A 22,396-nucleotide genomic window follows, 5' to 3' on the forward strand; every position below is an offset into this window, starting at 1 on the left:
TACTTAATAAAAAGCATATTAAAAAGGATCAAATATAAATTCAAAGCAATTTTGGTGGCTGTGGCAAAAAGCAAACTATGTACATGTCAAAAACACAAATGCATATGTATGACATCATACATGGCTGAAAATTAATGGTCATTGGAGATACTGCTTTCTTTTCTTTTTTAAAATTTTATTTATTTATTTGAGAAAGAGAGAGAGAGAGACAGCACAAGCAGCGAGAAGAGGCAGAGGGAGAAGCAGGCTCCCCGCTGAGCAGGGAGCCCAATGTGGGGCTCAATCCCAGGACCCTGGGATCATGACCTAAACCAAAGGCATATGCTTAACCGACTGAGCCACCCAGGGGCCTGGGGATACGGCTTTCAGTGTTATTAACAGAACTACATTATTTGGTAGAAAGAATAGTCAAAGGAATAAATAGGGTGCCTGGGTGGCTCAGTTGGTTAAGCTACTGCCTTTGGCTCGGGTCATGATCCTGGAGTCCCGGGATCGAGTCCCGCATCAGGCTCCCTGCTCAGCAAGGAGTCTGCTTCTCCCTCTGACCCTCTTCCCTCTCGTGCTCTCTATCTCTCATTCTCTCTCTCTCAAATAAATAAATAAAATCTTTAAAAAAATAAAGGAATAAATAAAATACATATTTGAGGACTAATTCATCTAATCGAAATAGTGAGATATAGACAAAGTAGTACATTCTATATCAATGAAACAATAGAACAGGGAAAAGGTATGTATTTGACAGTGAATCAATACATGACAAACAAAAGCATATAAGGTCTATGTTTACATTTTTTTCAGGAAAATTAAACATCATATAATATTGCCTTTCTTTAACCTCATTTTTATTATCTTTTCATGTTTCACTGTTCCTCCTCTATTTCTGAAATTATGAAAGATATCTCCTACCATATATCTCCCACTAAAAATAAAACCAATTCAACAATAGCTAGAAAATAGTAATGACACATGCAAAGACCCTTTCATATGCCTCAATATATTTATGGGAAACTTTTCAAAGTATCTTTTTCGAATACAACAGTTTACATTGCAGGAGTGTTTTTCAGGTTAGGACAAAGTGGAAATGATTGTCCTAGCATCTCTCACAAGAAAAGGGAGGGGGATGAGAAATCGACAGGGCATCAGCTACAAATCATAGAGCATCCCTGGTATCACATGATATTTGTTGGACAGTAAGTCCAGTGTTCTGAGTACTGCAAATAGAGGAAGTAACATGTGAGCACAGAGAATAATAAACATGGAGTTTTTAAATAAATATATATTAAAAAAAACTAATAGGGTAGTATTTCTATTTTGGTGAACATCTGGAGAAGTACTGCTTGACTTAAGACAGCAGGCAAAAAATCAAGCAGGGGACACTTATGCTTGTGCACACTTGTGCTTAATTAACCACAAAATATTCTTTCAATGTATTAGTACTAAGATAGAGAAGATAATGCCAGTAGATTTATTAGAATCGTTATTTAAATTGTTTTCACAAAAGCATTTATTAATATTCTATGTCAGATGAGAGTGCCTGGGAAGTAGATAAGCTACTTTCCTCTAAAAGGACACTTACCCATGTAGTCTGATTATTGACTCTAGAAGAGTCGAACTAAGGATTGTTTTTTGCAAGTATGTGAGTCCTATGCCACTCTGAGGAGCTAACTACTAATATGAAATAAATTTGCTTAGTGCTAAGGAAATATGTTTAAAAACTAATAGTCTCCCAAAAATGGAATGTGCTGTCTTACGAAGATCTCCTGAACTCCATCCTGAGGTGGAATTGAGAGGAACAAGCAGAAACAAGGTTAATAGAAATTGTTGAAAGGATGTAACACCAAAGTCAGACTGAATTCCAGATGTAATAACTCTGATTCGTAATAAATGGTATAGAGGTAAATTTTAATGCCCCACAGTGATTTTAGAGGCTATTAATGATTGGCATTGAAATACTTCAAGAGGCATAATTTGTTGTGCTCCCTTCCATGGTAGTACATTTAAATTCTTTCAGTTCCTGGTAATTGTATACAATTATTTTTGATCTCCAGTCCTGTGTGTGAAGAAGAGGGGTTATGTTTAATTAATTAGCTGTTGTAGAAATGTTGCTGGAGGGCATGTTAGTGGCATTTAAATGAGTACATCTCTTAAAAAGTAAAAATGAGAAAGGATATGGAGACCTCCACTATAAAAGGTAAAAAAAATAAAGAATAAGACATAAGAGGGGGTGTTGTTTTAGGTCATTCTGAAAAAATGAAGTGCTGAATATAGATTACTCTGAGCACCACACCTCAATAGAATTATCTAAGATATGGAGAATCTTTTTAACTTAAGAAAAAGGAAAGCATTGTTATATGGTCTTTCTATCCCTAATGCCAGATAACATTAAAGAACTAAAAGTATTATTACAAGAAAGTTGATCATCCTTCCACTGAATATGTACCATTTCAAAATTAGATATATGCCTTATATTTTTCCCTACTTCATGTTGTTTGGTTCATCTAAAGATATTTGTTAAGGAAATAATAGCTGATTTTTATTAAATATTTTAGTACACATCTCCCAAGACTATTATTTGGGGGCCTGTGTTACCTAATTTGTCGAGCAAAGATTACTTGGTGACAGAAGAAAACTATTTTAAAGTAAAAAATAATTGTCAAAATATACCTTTAGAAATAGACTCCAGATTTTAGAATTACCCAAACACTACAATGCCCATTTTCCCAGAACAATTTGATTAGTTTGGGCAGACTTTTTGTTGCTATAATGAAACCAAATAAAAAACAAAACAGAAACAAACAAAGAAAAAAAACTAAAACACATCAAAACATCCTCAGTGGCTTAAGACAAAATAGCGCTTTCTGGTCTTCTCAGTTGGCTGTGGAACTGAAGGACTTGACACAGCAACTGTCTTTCATCGGTGAGTCAAGGATTCAGGATGATCTACTCTTATGGCCCCATTATTTCAAGCTGATACCTCTTGTGCAGAAGCAGAGAGGCTAGAAAAGCACATTCCCACTGTTCCTTAGCTAGAAGTAACCCCATGGCCCCACCAAACTGGAAGGTGGAAATATAATCTCCTTCAGGCTCAAAAGTAAAAGGAAATCCAGATATTGATGTGCACTAGCAACATTTCTCACACTATCCTCATGGTCCCAATAATCTGCTACCCCAGCAAGGTAAAGGGAAACAATGCAAGGCCTGAAACAAAAGCTCAGAATTTTAAACAATGTCAGTTTTCAAAAAGAAAAAAAATAAGTAAAAGCAGCACAATTATATGGAACACATAAAATGATGATCCCTGAAGTCAGGGTCATGTCATATTGTTATTCTATCACTCAACCTCTATCAGACTGTTTACATAAGTAAGATACTCAGTAAACTGTGAGGGGATGCAGGGAGAAATGAACTGGCGTGAGTATGAATCCTTTCTTTGGTCTCCGACCATATGATTTTTGTTTGCTTCATGAAAATTCACATCAGGATAGCATACTAATAGTAAACAATTTTAGTAAGAGTATATTGCTTTAAAATTTACAGTGCTCTGGGTATTTGGTATCTATTGTGATTCCATATTAATTTTAGGACTGTCTTCTATTTCTTTGAATAATGTCATTGGAATTCAGACAGGGATTAAAAAAAAATTTACAGAGTATTTTGATATACTAATTCAAACTTATGAGTAGACATATGTGTGTGGTTTGTTCCCTTCAGTTTTCACATACAACCTAAGAAACTCACAAAACATACAATATTTTAACACCAAACATTTCATTTTCAAGGGGTGGGGGTACTTTACATCATCAAGATATTTTGGCATATGTCCAAGAAATATTTTTAAACCCTCTATATTGAAGACAGCACTCAATTCCTGGAAGATGCAGTACTGCAGTTGAATAATTTATATTACTTCAAAGAAATTCCAAGACTAATGCTAAGCACATGAGTGTAATTTGCAGGTTGCCTGTAATACTGTTAAAAAAAAAATTCAGGATGGCCAAATTTACATAAAATTTACATTAAAACCTGAGAACATGAATGAGAGAATAAAGTATCCATTAATCACCATTGTCCAAATACAGAAAGATCATGTGGGTTTCCACAGATTCTGCTTTTGTTATTAATGACACAGGTATATGTATGCATATTTCTATCATATACATGTACATATATATGATAGATTTCTATCATATATATGATAAAAAAGATACACACACGCACACACACAATTTGGGCACAGTCTGTAACAATTTTTCCCCCTTGGACTTAAAATAGGCAAGCTTTTTGTCTTCTCAAGTAACTGCAAGTACAAAGATTAAATCTCTTTTTAACCACTTATGTATCAACTTTCTAAAGACCACAGATCAGGATTTTTACTCCAATACATGTAGAATTAGGTTTTATTAAAAGCTTACTGGGATAAGCTTTCTTTGGGAAGGCATATCAGTGGAGTCTTTGGAGTCCTAGGAATAAATTGAAATCTCAGTATCTTAATTTACTAAATGATTACACATGAAGTAATTAACCTCGCTAACCCTTAGTATTCTTAGCTCTAAAATGGTGGACAAAATGTATGACTCAAAGTATGATTGGAAGGTTCAAATAAGGCTACATAGAAAAAGCACCTAGCCTAACACCTGATTTACAATGAATGCTTAAAAATATGAATTCCCTTCAACCGTACATAATTGTGCATATGTTATTATTCTGACCTCTTAAAAGGTCCAAACTCCAGGTGCAGAAAATAAAATTTATGAATTGGAACAGATTGCTGCAATTGCACACACAGATATGAAATTCAGTGAATTGTAAGAATTAAACACATTATCTCATATAAATGAAAAAATGCTGTGATATGATTTTCTGTAAATATTTTCAACTTCAGTGTAGGCAATGTTAGTTCTTCTATATTGAAGTGAATTTTTATTGCTGACATTTAGTTCCAGAGTAAATATTATTTTTAGTTTGAGAGTTATCATAATTGAATAGAGTATATTTTAATCTATTTATTCTGTAATAGTTTGCATATTATCATTTACATTTCAGCACTATTTTGATTTGAATTTTACATTTATTTTCTTTTCTTTGAATTATTCTTGAAAAGATTTTCTAGAATGAATTATATGATGCAGAATTTGTTTCAGGTAATACTATTAGTCATCCTCTATGTTCATATCACTTTCCTTTGAAAATCATAATTGGATAGAAGCAAACAATTGTAGAAATTAAATTTTAGGTTTGGTCTTTATAAGTGTAGGTGAGATTAAATAAGTTAGTCAATTGAAAATATTTCTTGTAAAACTAGGAAACACAGAGAAATACGTTAGGTAAGTCATAGTAAACAACACAAAATGGCAGTGTTACCTCATTTAAAAGCTTGCAAAATTTCTGAGTAGAAAATACATAACAAAAGAACCTTAGAGCATTATGACACTATAAAGTAAAAGTACTGAAATTTGTGATCCTGAAAATAAAGAGTTTGGAGAGGGAAGATCAAACTACAATATTTTTAAAAATGAAGACTCCTGGGAGAAAATGGGAGTTGAACTATACATTGAGGGATGAATAGAAAGCAGGTGTATGGGCAGATAGGGAAGGTCACTCTGCTCACAGAAGCAGAAATGGTGACAATGGGGGATGAGAGAGGAAAGAACTGGGCCATGTGACCAGCTCTGAGTTTCCTGGCTTGTACTCAAGGAACATTGCTTTTCAATAAGTGTGGCAGAACTCCATTATATCTTACACAGCAGATTATGGGGGGATAAAAATGCTTATAGGAAACACAATTGTTTTAGAATGAATCATCAGTCTATCATGTGAGACATGGATTAGAAATGAGATGAATTACAAGGTAGAAGAAAACCCAGATGATAATGAGTTGTGATGATCAGAATTGGGAAGAACACACTGCCAATTTAAATAGGAAAGAAACTTCAAGTTTCTGTTGCTCCTATTTATGGCTAAATATGGAATGCTGAGTTTGTTTGGGAGCATTTTCAACATAACCCTATCCAAAAGTAATGCCATATCCTACTCATGCGTAGGAAAAGTCTGCATGATAAAGAGAACTAGGTCTCCTTTGTAGGCTAGGTAAAATTCTATCAGACTATTATAATGTTAATCTATTTTACACTTAAATGGCTGGACTCAAATATAAGGAACTCCAAAGTGGATTCTGCTGGAAGCGATGTGGGTCTGCAAAATACACTGGAGTGTTGGTACTGAGAAAAGAACTGAGAATGCCATTCCCTTTGCGGATGCGTATACAGTGGTTTCAGGAGCAGTAAGACCTGATACAAGTTTAAGTTTCCCTTTTTTGTGCTCTTATTGGGCTAGCTTAACCTTAAGTCTTCAGTAGTAGTTTTTAAATATGACAGTTTACTCTGCTACTGTTTGACAGGAGGTATAGACTGGGATAGACTGAAGTTGCACAGAAAAGTCATGAGAAGATGGCCAGAAGGTACTAGTTGAGAATCCATAAAAAGTATTTGGGAGCAAGAGGTAATGCACAACAAAAAGATGTGCTGAACTCTCACCACCCTCCTGTTCTAACCAAGCAATAACCGGTTATTACTATAGAATGGCGTGTAAGATAGTACTCCTGCAATCTGTCAAGATGGAATTTCATATTACTCTCAGCTGGGTATTATAGAAAAGGTGACTCTAGAAATTAAAAAAAAAAAAATGGGACTCCCAGTCTACACGAGAATAAAAATCCAAGTTGGAGTATTCTTTAGAAAAGTAAGCAAGAGAATGTGAAATAAAATGTTTTATTTCTTGCAGAGAATCTTGCAGAGATTCAGAACATAGTAGGACCCCAACATATGAATTTGAATGTTATCAAACTTTCAATAATATTTGGAGAAAAATAAAAGGACTGGGTAGATTCTAAGATGAATAAAAAGCTGTTGTTTATAAAAATACAATTTAAGAGAAAAAACTTCTACCTTATCATCTCATCTTTTTAATTAAACAATATATCTTTCCCATGTCTATGTACCAGGCAAATGCTATAAGAAATTTAAGAGTTGCCATGTGAAAAGAGCAGTGGCTTCAGTGTGTTTCTAGTTTCATATTCTGTAAACTTTAATAACAACGTAGCAATGAAAACAATTTTTATAATCCAGTTATCATACTCAGCCCCCATGGTTTTTATTCAAGATACAACTGTTGCATCTGATATTAAAAGAAAAATTTTCCAATTGATACTTTCTTTTACCTGAATAATCCTCTTTTCTATCTCAGATTCTTTTCATGGTAAATTTTGTTTCCTTAACGAACAAATGCTACCACTCTTTGGAATAATTTCCTGACCCATGAAGTTGAATCTGGAAGTAGTATCTGGACTTATCTGATCATTTTACATGTGCTAAGATATAACTGACCTTTTATTTGCCTTCTGAGATTCAACTGCAAATGATGGAAATGAGGGGAGAATTAAGAAAAATGATTAAGCCTGAGAGAAGAAAAAAACAAGAGCAAAAACAAACATATCCTCCAAAGATTTGTGGAAAATAAAACAAAAATATTGATAATACTACATCAATAAAATGTCTTACCAGATACTTGAAGTCACCAGATGATCCAGGAATCCAAGCCTAATAATAAGAAGAAGAAGGGGGAAGGGGGGAGATGGGTTAGTTTTCTTTTTAAAAAATAAACAAAAGCAAAAATGAACTTTTGGGACTTCATCAAGATAAAAAGCTTCTGCACAGCAAAGGAAACAGTCAACAAAACAGAGGCAACCCACAGAATGGGAGAAGATATTTGCAAATGTCACTACAGACAAAGCACTGATTTCCAAGATCTATAAAGAACTTCTCAAACTCAACACCCAAAAAACAAATAATCAAGTCAAAAAATGGGCAGAAGACATGAACAGACACTTCTCAAAAGAGGACATACAAATGGCTAACAGACACATGAAAAAATATTCATCATCATTAGCCATTAGGGAAATTCAAATCAAAACCACATCGAGATACCACCTTACACCACTTAGAATGGCAAAAATTGACAAGGCAAGAAACAACAAATGTTGGAGAGGTTGTGAAGAAAGGGGAGCACTCTTACACTGTTGGTGGAAATACAAGCTTGTACAGCCACTTTGGAAAACAGCTCCACTGCATGGAGCACTGTTTTGTTTTTTTGTTTTTTTTTTTTTGGAACTCCGGAAATGATTTATTTTTTTATTATTATGTTATGTTAATCACCATACATTACATCATTAGTTTTTGATGTAGTGTTCCATGATTCATTGTTTGCGTATAACACTCAATGCTCCATGCAAAACGTGCCCTCCTTAATACCCATCACCATGTTAATCCACCCCCCACCCCCCTCCCCTCTAGAACCTTCAGTTTGTTTTTCAGAGTCCATAGTCTCTCATGGTTCGTCTCCCTCTCCAGTAACCCCCCCTTCATTCTTCCCCTCCTGCTATCTTCTTCCTTTTTTGATTTTGTAAACATATAATATAGTATTTGTTTCAGAGGTACAGGTCTGTGATTCAACAGTCTTACACAATTCACAGTGCTCACCATATCACATACCCTCCCCAGTGTCTATCACGGAGCCATCCCATCCCTCCCACCCCCCACCACTGGGTGCTATAGGGAAACAATGAATGGTGGATCACTACATCAAAAACTAATGATGTGGGGCACCTGGGTGGCTCGGTCATTAAAGCATCTGCCTTTGGCTCAGGTCATGATCCCAGGGCCTGGGATCAAGCCCCGCATTGGGCTCCCTGCTCTGCGGGAAGCCTGCTTTTCCCTCTCTTGCTGTGTGTCTCTCTGTCAAATAAATAAATAAAATCTTAAAAGAAAAAGCTAATGATGTAATGTATGGTGATTAACATAACAAAATAAAAAACTAATGATGTATGGTGACTAATATAACATAATAAAATTAAATTTAAAAATAAATAAAATACACATACAATAAAATTTTATAATTCTACAAAATCATCACAAGTATTATAGACTGATGAGAATACTTTAGGAAATCATTTTCATAGATGAAAATGTTTTTCACTTAAATTAATATGTTTATTTAATTTCCTATTATGCCATTAAAACAAAGAAAGGGAATACAGTCTTGCTCCTAAAACCATATTTCCAATTACTCAGGTGACCATAATAGTTATTCAGTTTTATTCTTTAAGTTCTCAGTGGAAGAGGGGAATATCATTATTAAATGTACTTGAGATTCTCTATTTATTACATGCATTCAATTTTCCTATGGGTGAGGCAAACCAGTGCTTCATTTTTAAAAGCTTTTCTAATTTTTCTGCCTTTGCTAGCTATCAGAGAGCAATTAGTTTGGGCTTTGATTCATTTTTGAAAAGTAAATCCATGGAAGATATTATAATGATAAAAATAAGAGTTTTAATTACCAAATTATATTGAAATGCAGCTTCTATTTTTTAAAGGTTTTTGAAGTTCAAATGAAAGACAATATCTGAACAGCAGAAATCCCCAAGAGAAGACCTAGCACCTGCCACGGGATGCAGAGGTTTTATAAATGTTGTCTTGTGTAAAGGCAATGGCAAACATTGTGAGGCCTTTTGTAAATATGCCTGTCTTTCTCTGTGTTTGAGCAGAAATATTGAACTTCTAACCATTATTATTATAAAATAAAGGGTTTTTTTTTTTAAACATTTGACGATCACCTTTTCTTTTTGCCTTGGGAATCAAGTTTGAAATTACGTATTTTATGAGTGTTGAAACACCTATCTTCCTTTGAAAGAGAATGGAAAATACAATAAACGAAGAAAAAGAATTGACACTATGTCTAGGGTTTTGTATGTATTGAGTGTGTGACTTCCTCCTTATTCTCAGAGCATTTAAATTAGGTTCTCTGGTCAGAATTATATCTATAATGTTGGATCACTAACGTAAAAAATCACCCAGAATAAATCAATTAAAAATTCCTTCTCTAGGACCTAGAATCAGTTGAGAAGACCAGCACTTCACTTGAGAGGAGCAAGTAATGGATCTTGTAGTATTATGAGAGAGTTCCTTGAATTCCTTAGCCTGCCTTCACAGGTGTAAAGTGGATACTGTTTCCTGGAAGCTTCTGTTCTAGGATCTTAGTCCCAAGTCTAAGAGCCAATTTTCATTCCTTTTCATATTTAAGTTATTTGTTGTCAGTTGAAAACCACACAAGAAACTTGCAAAAGTACAAATGTATAAAGCTCAATAAATTATCACAAAGTAAACACTCATGTAATCACCACAGAGATCAAGAACAAGAACATGGCTAACACTAGAAACCCACAGCTTTTGGTCACAGTGTGATTATGTTTATACACACATATACACAGACATACACACAGCATATATGCATAATATATATTCACTTACTTATACACACAAATACATACACATAGTATACACAGACATATATGTACACAGCATACACACACACACACACACATAGTTTGAACCTACTTGATTATTTCTTGTGGGCCTTGCTGAAGCACAGGTTCAAATGAAAATACAAACCATCTGAGGCAACACAGATGCAAATGCGGAAACTTGTGGAAGTGCAGCACAGACACCACATATTCATAATAAATATGCAAGATATACGCATTCTGCATTGCCAGAGAGGGTCAGCCCTTTGAACAGATCACGTAATATCATTGAACACATTGTGTATTGTAATCTCAATAAACTATCTATGATATATATCTATATATGTTTCCAGAGTTTTTGTTCATCCTATAGTTTTATTTTGCCTTAGTTTTGAACTTTATATAATTGGAAAAAAAAAACACTACCTTTTCTTCTATGTCTTTCAAGTTTCTTTCCCTTAGCACCACACTTGTGAAATTCACCTGTCTTGTGGCTTGTAGCTGTCGTTAGTTTGCATTAATCTGTAATATACTGTTGGACAAATATTTCACGATCTATATATTCAATCCTCTTTTGGCAGATATATATTTTATACTTTTTAGTTATTATGAATAATTCTCTGAGCATCATTTTAAAACATGCATTTATGTTGGATAATTCCTAGGAGTAAATTACTATGTCAGAAAATGTGCATATGTCCTTACTTTAGAAGATCTTGCCAAATAGTGTATGAGAGTTGCTATTGTTTCACAAATTCACCTGAAAATGGTTATTCTGCTTGATTTAGGTCATTAGTTTACTGTGTAGTAGAATGTAATTTTACATTTCCTTGATTATTAATGAGATGAGTTTCGGTGCATTTTCATGTATTAGTCATGTATGTATGTGTTTGCTTATATACACTAAGGAGATATTTTCAATTTCTTTCCATTTCCTGTGGGTTGTCTTCTCCATATTAATTTGTAGAAATGTTTTATGTCTTTTAGTTATGAGCCCTTTGCCGGCTATATGTGGTGAAAATACATTTCCCATTCATGGCTCACACTTCTACTCATTTATTGTGACTTTTGTTGAACATTAATTCTTAATTTCACTACAGTCAAATTTAACAATCTATTTTTATTTATTTTTGTGTCCTGTTTATTGCACAAAATGATCATATGTATTCTCTATTTTGTCCTGAAAGTTTTTTTTTTTAAAGATTTATTTATTTATTTATTTGAGAGAGAGAGAGAATGAGAGATATAGAGCACGAGAGGGAAGAGGGTCAGAGGGAGAAGCAGACTCCCTGCTGAGCAAGGGAGCCCGATGTGGGACTCGATCCCAGGACTCCAGGATCATGACCTGAGCCAAAGGCAGTCGCTTAACCAACTGAGCCACCCAGGCGCCCTGTCCTGAAAGTTTTGTTGTGTTATGATTCTTTTCTATCTTGCATATAATAAAAAAAACCTATCTGAAATTAATGTTTGCTCATTGTGAGTTGGGGAAGAGTTTCATTATTTTAAAAATTGACCCAACAAATTTATTGAAAATATCTTAACTTTTTTTACTGCTCTACAATGCTAGTTTTGTCATAAATTAAGTGCCCATAGATGCTTGGCTTTATTCTAGATGGCAATGCATTGCATTTAACTATTTGTCTACCTCACACCTTTCACATAATGTAATGTTATAATATACCTTGGTGTCTGGTAGAGCAGGCACTTCTACCATTCCTTAAGAGCTTGCTAACCTTGAGGGAGTGAAGCAAGATGGCGGAGGAGTAGGAGACCTGGATTTCGTCTCGTCTGGGGAATTCAGCTGAATAGGGATCAAACCATTCTGAACACATACGAACTCAACAGGAGACTGAAGAAGAGAGTAGCAACAACTCTCTGAACAGAGAAGCGACCACTTACTGGAAGGTAGGACGTGTAGAGAAGTGAATCCGAGGAGATATTTGGGAGGATAGACGGCGGGGGAGGGGGCCTCCGCCGGCCGCTTCTGGCAAGTGATAGAGCCGCGGAGCACAAAATCGGAACTTTTAGAAGTTGGCTCCGCTGAGGGACGTCACTCCAGTGGCTAAGCGGGGGGTGGAACCCTCGCGGGACAGTGTGGTCTCAGGACCCTCGGGGTCACAGAAAGACCAGGGGTGCCTGAGTGCAGCAGAGCTCCCAGGTATCGGAGCAGGGAAGCCGGCTGCAGAGACGGAGCCGAGGCGCGGGCTCTAAGCTCAGGGTTGCCATAAACTGTGATCTGCGGCCCAGTCGGGCCACTGCTCCTTCAGCAGGGACCCAACAAGCGGCAGATCCGGGGATAATCCCCTCCCTCCCCAGGGAGGAGTGGTGCAGAAGCGCACCGCAGGGACCTGCTGCGTTTGGAGACTCCACACGGGGTCGAGTGCCAGAGATAGAAACACTCGGTCACAGGCCGGGTGAACACGCAGTGTGACCGGAGACCAGGGAGACGGGAGTGATTGCTTTTCTCTGGGGGTGCACTGAGGAGAGGGGCCCCAAGTTCTCAGCTCCTCCGAGTGGAGACTGGGAGGCCACCATTTTCACCCTGGTCCTCCAAAGCTGTACCAGAGCTTGCAGGGAACAAAAGTTCCTGAGAGCAAACCCGAGCAGCTTGCTTAGCCCGGACCGACAAGGGTGGGGCAATTCCGCCTCTGGCAAAGACATTTGGGAACCACGGCAACAGGCCCCTCCCCCAGAAGATAAGCATGAACAGCCAGCAAGCCAAGACCAAGTTTACCGATCAAGGAGAACGGGAGAACTCCAGCGCTAGGGGAATACTGCACATAGAATTCATGGCTTTTTTTACCATGATCCATTAGTTTTTCAAAGTTAATTTTTTTAACTGTTTTTTTTTTAATTTTTCTTTTTCCCCTTTTCAACCAAGATCTTATCAATCCCTTTTTTTAAAAAAACATTTTTTATTTTTCATTTTTAGAGTCATATTTTATCCCTTCATAGTAGTTACCCTTATTTTTGGCATATATATATAAATTGTTCTCTCTTAAAATTTTGAGATACAATTTCTTCTAACAGATCAAAATATACCCTAAATCACTAGTGTATGGCTTTGTTCTAGTCTCCTACCTGATCACATTCTCTACCCTTTTTTTTCTTTCGTTTTTCTTTTTCTTTTTCTTTTTTTAAATCTTCTTCTTTCTTTTTTCAAACAACTTCTTATCTTATCAATCCCTTTATAAAATATTTTATAATTTTCATCTTTACAGTCATCTTCCATCCCTTCATTGTATCAACACTTATTTTGTACATATATAAGTCATTCTTCCTTTAAAATTTTAGGAGACACTTTTTTCTAACAGACCAATATACGCCCAAAATCTAGAGTGTTGCACTGATCTATGCACAAGCCTGATCATATTTGATCATATTCTGTTTTTTTGTATTGTTCTTTTTTTGTTTTTATCTTTTTCATTTTGTTTTTTTTTCTTTCTTTTCTCTTTCTTTTCACTTTCTTTCCCTTTCTTTTCCCCTCGTTTCAGGCCTTTTCTGATTTGTTTAGAGTATATTTGCTGGGGACGTTGTTGACATGGTAGCATTTTGTTCTCATTCATCTATTCTCCTCTGGAGAAAATGACAAGACGAAAAAAATCACCTCAGCAAAAAGAACAAGAGGTAGTACTGTCAGCCAGGGACCTACTCAATACGGACATTAGTACGATGTCAGACCTAGAGTTCAGAATCATGACTTTAAAGATACTAGCTGGGCTTGAAAAAAGCGTGGAAGTTATTAGAGAAACCCTTTCTGGAGAAATAAAAGAACTAAAATCTAACCAAGTCGAAATCAAAAAGGCTATTCATGAGGTGCAATCAAAAAGGGGGGCACTAACTGCTAGGATAAGTGAGGCAGAAGAGAGAATCGGCGACATAGAAGACCAAAAGATGGAAAATAAAGAGGCTGAGAAAAAGAGAGAGAAACAACTACAGGATCACGAGGGCAGAATTCGAGAGATAAGCGATATGATAAGATGAAACAACATTACAATAATTGGGATCCCAGAAGAAGAAGAAAGAGAGAGAGGGGCAGAAGGTATATTGGAGCAAATAATAGCAGAGAACTTCCCTAATGTGAGGAAGGAAACAGGCATCAAAATCCAGGAGGCACAGAGAACACCTCTCAAAACCAATAAAAATAGATCAACACCCCGACATCTAAGAGTAAAACTTACGAGTCTCAGACACAAAGAGAAAATCCTGAAAGCAGCTCGGGACAAGAGATCTGTAAACTACAATGGTAGAAACATTAGATTGGCAATAGACCTATCCACAGAGACTTGGCAGGCCAGAAAGGACTGGCATGATATCTTCAGAACACTAAATGAGAAAAATATGCAGCCAAGAATACTATATCCAGGTAGGCTGTAATTGAAAATTGAAGAAGAGATAAAAAACTTCCAGGACAAACAAAAACTAAAGGAATTTGCAAACACGAAACCAGCCCTCCAAGAAATATTGAAAGGGGTCCTCTAAGCAAAGAGAGAGCCTAAAAGCAGCATGGCTCAGAAAGGAACACAAACAATATACAGTCACAGTCACCTTACAGGCAATACAATGGCACCAAATTCATACCTTTCAATAGTTACCCTGAATGTAAATGGGCTCAATGCCCCAATCAAAAGACACAGGCTATCAGACTGGATTAAAAAACAAGACCCATAGATATGCTGTCTGCAAGAGACTCATTTTAGACCCAAAGACAACCCCAGATTGAAAGTGAGGGGGTGGAAAACCATTTACCATGCTAATGGACACCAAAAGAAAGCTGGGGTGGCAATCCTTATATCAGACAAACTAGATTTTAAAACAAAGACTGTAATAAGAGATGAGGAAGGACACTATATCCTACTTAAAGGGTCTATCCAACAAGAAGATCTAACAATTGTAAATATCTATGCCCCGAACATAGGAGCAGCCAAGTATACAAGGCAATTAATAACAAAAGCAAAGAAACACATTGACAACAATGCAATAATAGTGGGGGACTTTAACACCCCCCTAACTGAAATGGACAGATCATCTAAGCAAAAGATCAACAAGGAAATAAAGACTCTAAATGACACACGGGACCAAATGGACTTCACAGACATATTCAGAACATTCCATCCCAAAGCAACGGAATACACATTCTTCTCTAGTGCCCATGGAACATTCTCCAGAATAGATCACATCCTAGGTCACAAATCAGGTCTCAACCAGTGCCAAAAGATTGGGATTATTCCCTGCATATTTTCAGACCACAATGCTTTGAAACTAGAACTCAATCACAAGAGGAATGTCGGAAAGATCTCAAATACATGGAGGCTAAAGAGCATCCTACTAAAGAATGAGTGGGTCAACCAGGAAATTAAAGAAGAATTAAAAAAATTCATGGAAACCAATGAAAATGAAAACACAACTGTTCAAAATCTTTGGGATACAGCAAAGGCAGTCCTGAGAGGAATGTATACAGCAATACAAGCCTTTCTCAAGAAATGAGAAAGATCTCAAATACACAACCTAACCCTTCACCTAAAGGAGCTGGAGAAAGAACAGCAAATAAAGCCTAAACCCAGCAGGAGAAGAGAAATAATGAAGATCAGTGCAGAAATCAATGAAATAGAAACCAAAAGAACAGTAGAACACAACAACGAAACTAGGAGCTGGTTCTTTGAAAGAATTAACAAGAATGATAAACCCCTGGCCAGACTCATCAAAAAGAAAAGAGAAAGGACCCAAATCAACAAAATCATGAACGATAGAGGAGAGATCACAACAAACACCAAAGAAATACAGACAATTATAAGAACATATTATGAGCAACTCTATGCCAGAAATTAGATAACCTGGAAGAAATGGGTGCATTCCTAGAGATGTATCAACTACCAAAACTGAACCAGGAAGAAATAGAAAACCTGAACAGACCTATAACCAGTAAGGAAATTGAAGCAGTCATCAAAAATCTCCCAAGAAACAAAAGCCCCGCGCCAGATGTCTTCCCAGGGCAATTCTATCAGATATTTAAGGAAAAATTAATACCTATTCTCCTGAAATTCTTCCAAAAAATAGAAATGGAAGGAAAACTTCCAAACTCACTTTATGAGGTCACCATTACCTTGATCCCAAACCCAGACAAAGAACCCATCAAAAAGGAGAATTACAGACCAATATCCTTGATGAACATGGATGCAAAAATTCTTACAAAAATACTAGCCGATAGGATCCAACAGTACATTAAAAGGATTATTCACCATGACCACGTGGGATTTATCCCTGGACTGAAAGGTTGGTTCAACATCCCCAAATCAATCAACGTGATACAATATATTAATAAAAGAAAGAAAAAGAATCATATGATCCTCTCAATAGATGCAGAAAAAGCATTTGACAAAGTACAGCATCCTTCCTTGATCATAACTCTTCAGAGTATAGGGATAGAGGGTACATACCTCAATATCATAAAAGCCATCTATGAAAAACCTACAGCGAATATCATTCTCAATGGGGAAAGGCTGACAGCTTTTCCCCTAAGGTCAGGAACGCGGCAGGGATGTCCACTCTCACCACTGCTATTCAACATAGTATTAGAAGTCCTAGCCACAGCAATTAGACAACAAAAAGAAATCAAAGGCATCCAAATCGGCAAAGAGGAAGTCAAACTCTCACTCTTTGCAGATGATATGATACTGTATGTGGAAAACCCAAAAGACTCCACCCCAAAACTGCTAGAACTCATACAGGAATTCAGTCAAGTAGCAGGATATAAAATCAATGCACAGAAATCAGTGGCATTCCTATACACCAACAACAAGACAGAAGAGAGACAAATCAAGGAGTTGATCCCATTTACAATTGCACCCAAAACCATTAGATACCTAGGAATAAATCTAACCAAAGAGGCAAAGGATCTGTACTCAGAAAACTATAAAATACTCATGAAAGAAATTGAAGAAGACACAAAGAAATGGAAAAACGTTCCATGCTCATGGATTGGGAGAATCAACATTGTGAAGATGTCAATGCTACCTAGAGCAATCTACACATTCAATGCAATCCCCATCAAAATACCATCCACTTTTTTCAAAGAAATGGAACAAATAATCCTAAAATTTGTATGGAACCAGAAGAGACCCAGAATAGCCAGAGGAATACTGAAAAAGAAAAGCAAAGCTGGCGGCATCACAATTCCGGACTTCCAGCTCTATTACAAAGCTGTCATCATCAAGACAGTATGGTACTGGCACAAAAACAGACACATCGATCAATGGAACAGAATCGAGAGCCCAGAAATGGACCCTCAACTCTATGGTCAACTTATCTTTGACAAAGCAGGAAAGAATGTCCAATGGAAAAGAGACAGTCTCTTCAACAAATGGTGTTGGGAAAATTGGACAGCCACATGCAGAAGAATGAAACTGGACCATTTCCTTACACCACACACAACAATAGACTCCAAATGGTTGAAAGACCTAAACGTGAGACAGGAGTCCATCAAAATCCTAAAGGAGAACACAGGTAGCAACCTTTTCAACCTTAGCCACAGCAACTTCTTCCTAGAAACATCGCCAAAGGCACGGGAAGCCAGGGCAAAAATGAACTATTGGGATTTCATCAAGATAAAAAGCTTCTGCACAGCAAAAGAAACAGTCCACAAAACCAAAAGACAACCGACAGAATGGGAGAAAATATTTGCAAATGACATATCAGATAAAGGGCTAGTATCCAAAATCTATAAAGAACTTATCAAACTCAACACCCAAAGAACAAATAATCCAATCAAGAAATGGGCAGAAGACATGAACAGACATTTCTCCAAAGAAGACATCCAAATGGCCAACAGGCACATGAAAAAGTGCTCAACATCGCTCGGCATCAGGGAAATCCAAATCAAAACCTCAATGAGATACCACCTCACACCCGTCAGAATGGCTAAAATTAACAAGTCAGGGAACGACAGATGTTGGCGGGGATGTGGAGAAAGGGGAACCCTCCTACACTGTTGGTGGGAATGCAAGCTGGTGCAACCACTCTGGTAAACAGTATGGAGGTTCCTCAAACAGTTGAAATTAGAGCTACCATTTGATCCAGCAATTGCACTACTGGGTATTTACCCCAAAGATACAAATGTAGGGACCCGAAGGGGTACGTGTACCCCAATGTTTATAGCAGCAATGTTCACCATAGCCAAAATGTGGAAAGAGCCAAGATGCCCATCGACAGATGAATGGATAAAGAAGAAGTGGTATATATACACAATGGAATATTATGCAGCCATCAAAAGGAATGAGATCTTGCCATTTGCAACGACGTGGATGGAACTGGAGGGTGTTATGCTGAGTGAAATAAGTCAATCAGAGAAAGACATGTATCACATGACCTCACTGATATGAGGAATTCTTAATCTCAGGAAAGAAACTGAGTGTTGCTGGAGTGGTTGGGGTTGGGAGGGATGGGGTGGCTGGGTGATAGACATTGGGGAGGGTATGTGCTACGGTGAGCGCTGTGAATTGTGCAAGACTGTTGAATCACAGTTCTGTACTTCTGAAACAAATAACGCAACATATTTTAAGAAAAAAGAAAAAGAAGAAGATAACAGGAGAGGAAGGAAAGGGGAGTATGTCAGAGGGGGAGACGAACCATGAGAGATGATGGACTCTGAAAAACAAACTGAGGGTTCTAGAGGGGAGGGGGTTAGGGGGATGGGTTAGCCTGGTGATGGGTATTGAGGAGGGCACGTTCTGCATGGAGCACTGGGTGTTATGAACAAACAATGAATCATGGAACACTGCACCAAAAACTAATGATGTAATATATGGTGATTAACATAACAATAAAAAAAATTAAAAAAAAGAAAGAACAAGAATCATATGATATTTTCAATGGATGCAGAAAAAGCATTTGACAAAGTACAGCATCCTTTCTTGATCAAAACTCTTCAGAGTATAGGGATAGAGGGTACATACCTCAATATCATAAAAGCCATCTATGAAAAACCTACAGTGAATATAACTCTCAATGGGTCAGGAATGCGGCACGGATGTCCACTATCACCCCTGCTATTCCACATAATATTAGAAGTCCTAGCCACAGCAATCAGACCTCAAAAAGAATCAAAGGCATCCAAATCGGCAAAGAGGAAGTCAAACTCTTACTCTTTGCAGATGATATGATACTGTATGTGGAGAACCCAAAAGACTCCACCCCAAAACTGCTAGAACTCATACAGGAATTCAGTAAAGTAGCAGGATATAAAATCAGTGCACAGCAATCAGTGGCATTCCTATACACCAACAAGACAGAAGATAGACAAATTAAGGAGTCGATCCCATTTAAATTGCACCCAAAATCATAAGATACCTAGGAATAAATTTAACAAAAGAGGCAAAGGATGTGTACTCAGAAAACTATAAAATACTCATGAAAGAAATTGAAGAAGACACAAAGAAATGGAAAAACGTTCCATGCTCATGAATTGGAAGAAGAAACACTGTGAAGATGTCAATGCTACCTAGAACAATCTACACATTCAATCTAATTCCCATCCAAATACCATCCACTTTTTTCAAAGAAATGGAACAAATAATCCTAAAATTTGTATGGAACCCGAAGAGACCCAGAATAGCCAGAGGAATATTGAAAAAGAAAAACAAAGCTGGCGGCATCACAATTCCGGACTTCCAGCTCTATTACAAAGCTGTCATCATCAAGACAGTATGCTACTGGCACAAAAACAGACACATAGATCAATGGAACAGAATCGAGAGCCCAGAAATGGACCCTCAACTCTATGGTCAACTGATCTTTGACAAAGCAGGAAAGAATGTCCAATGGAAAAAAGTCAGTCTCTTCAACAAATGTTGTTGGGAAAATTGGACAGCCACATGCAGAAGAATGAACCTGGACCATTTCCTTACACCACACACAAAAATAGACTCCAAATGGTTGAAAGTCCTAAACGTGAGACAGGAGTCCATCGAAATCCTAAAGGAGAACACAGGTAGCAACCTCTTCGACCTCAGCCGCAGCAACTTCTTCCTAGAAACATAGCCAAAGGCACGGGAAGCCAGGGCAAAAATGAACTATTGGGATTTCATCAAGATAGAAAGCTTTTTCACAGCAAAAGAAACAGTCCACAAAACCAAAAGACAACCGACAGAATCGGAGAAAATATTTGCAAATGACAGATCAGATAAAGGGCTAGTATCCTAAATCTATAAAGAACTTATCAAACTCAACACCCAAAGAACAAATAATCCAATCAAGAAATGGGCAGCAGACATGAACAGACATTTTTCCAAAGACATCCAAATGGCCAACAGACACATGAAAAGTGCTCAACATCGCTCAGCATCAGGGAAATCCAAATCAAAACCTCAATGAGATACCACCTCACACCCGTCAGAATGGCTAAAATTAACAAGTCAGGGAACGACAGATGTTGGCGGGGATGCAGAGAAAGGGGAACCCTCCGACACTGTTGGTGGGAAGGCAAGCTGGTGCAGCCACTCTGGAAAACAGTATGGAGGTTCCTCAAACAGTTGAAAATAGAGCTACCATATGATCCAGCAATTGCACTGCTGGGTGTTTACCACAAAGATACAAATGTAGGGAACTGAAGGGGTATGTGCACCCTGATGTTTATAGCAGCGATGTCCACAATAGCCAAGCTGTGGAAAGAGCCAAGATGTCCATTGATAGATGAATGGATAAAGAAGAAGTGGTATATATACACAATGGAATATTATGCAGCCATCAAATGGAATGAGATTTGCCATTTGCAACGACGTGGATGGAACTGGAGTGTGTTACGCTGAATGAAATAAGTCAATCAGAGAAAGAGATGTATCATATGACCTCACTGATATAAACAATTCTTAATCTCAGGAAAAAAACTGAATGTTGCTGGAGTGATGGGGGGTGGGAAGGTTGGGGTGGCTAGGTGACAGTCATTGGGTATGGTATGTGGTATGGTGAGCACTGTGAATTGTGCAAGACTGTTGAATCACAGATCTGTAATTCTGAAACAAATAATGCAACGTGTGTTAAAAAAAAGAAAAAGAAATATAGCAGGAGGAGAAGAATGAAGGGGAGTAAGTTGGAGGGGGAGACGAACAATGAGAGACGATGGACTCTGAAAAACAAACTGAGGGTTCTATAGGGGAGGAGCGTGGGGGGATGGGTTATCCTGGTGATGGGTATTAAAGAGGGCACATTCTGCATGGAGCACTGGTTGTTATGCACAAAGAATGAATCATGGAACACTACATGAAGAACTAATGATGTAATGCATGGTGATTAACATAACAATTAAAAAGTTAAAAAAAAGAAAAAAGAGTTTGCTAACCTTTTTAAAATATAATTCACATTACATGAAATTCATAATTTTAAATTATACTATTTGTGGTTTGTTATATGTTCACAGCATTATAAAAGCATCACCACTAATTCCAGAACAATTCCACATCTCAAAAGGAAACCCTATAAACAACCAATCCCAGTTCTCCCTTATCCTCCTTCCTGGGCAGTTTCTAATCTATCTCTATGGATTTGACTATTTTGATTATTTCATACAAATAGAATCATGTTATATGGACATTTTTGTCTAGCTTATTTCACTCAGCATAATGTTTTCAAAGTCTAGCTATTTTGTAGCACATAGCAGCCTTCCCTATCTTTTTATTGCTTAATATTCTATTGAATGGCTCTGGCATATTTTAGTATTCATTCATTTACAGAGATAGTTTGCCTGTTTCACTTTCTGGCTATTATGAACAATGCTATTATAAACATTTATGTGCAAGTTATTTTGTAAAAATATGTTTTCAGTCCTCTTGGTTATATATTCAGGAGTGGAATTCCTGGGCCATATGATAATTTTATGATTAACTGAGAAACTGCCAAATTGTTTTCCACACTGAGTACACCATTTTACATTCCTACCAGCAATGTATGAGGGTTACCATTTCTCCACATACTTTTCAACACTTATTATTTTCCACTAAAAAACAAATTATGGCCATTATAGACAAGGAAGGTGATGCTATCTCACTGTGG

General features: G+C 37.1%; 1 long non-coding RNA gene across 1 annotated transcript in view; it reads right to left on the reverse strand.

Annotated features, from left to right (window-relative positions):
• The window catches only part of LOC148162380 (uncharacterized), a 227,456-nt gene that overhangs the window by 158,884 nt on the left and 46,176 nt on the right, over positions 1-22,396 (reverse strand). The window contains exon 2 of the long non-coding RNA XR_015766860.1: positions 7,557-7,595. This is a non-coding gene — a long non-coding RNA (uncharacterized LOC148162380). The remainder of the gene's footprint in view (positions 1-7,556; positions 7,596-22,396) is intronic.

This window comes from Eumetopias jubatus, unplaced genomic scaffold (assembly GCF_037043125.1).
Source record: "Eumetopias jubatus isolate StellerSeaLion01/CBP00866 unplaced genomic scaffold, mEumJub1_p1.0 scaffold_15, whole genome shotgun sequence".
Lineage (NCBI taxonomy): Eukaryota > Metazoa > Chordata > Mammalia > Carnivora > Otariidae > Eumetopias > Eumetopias jubatus.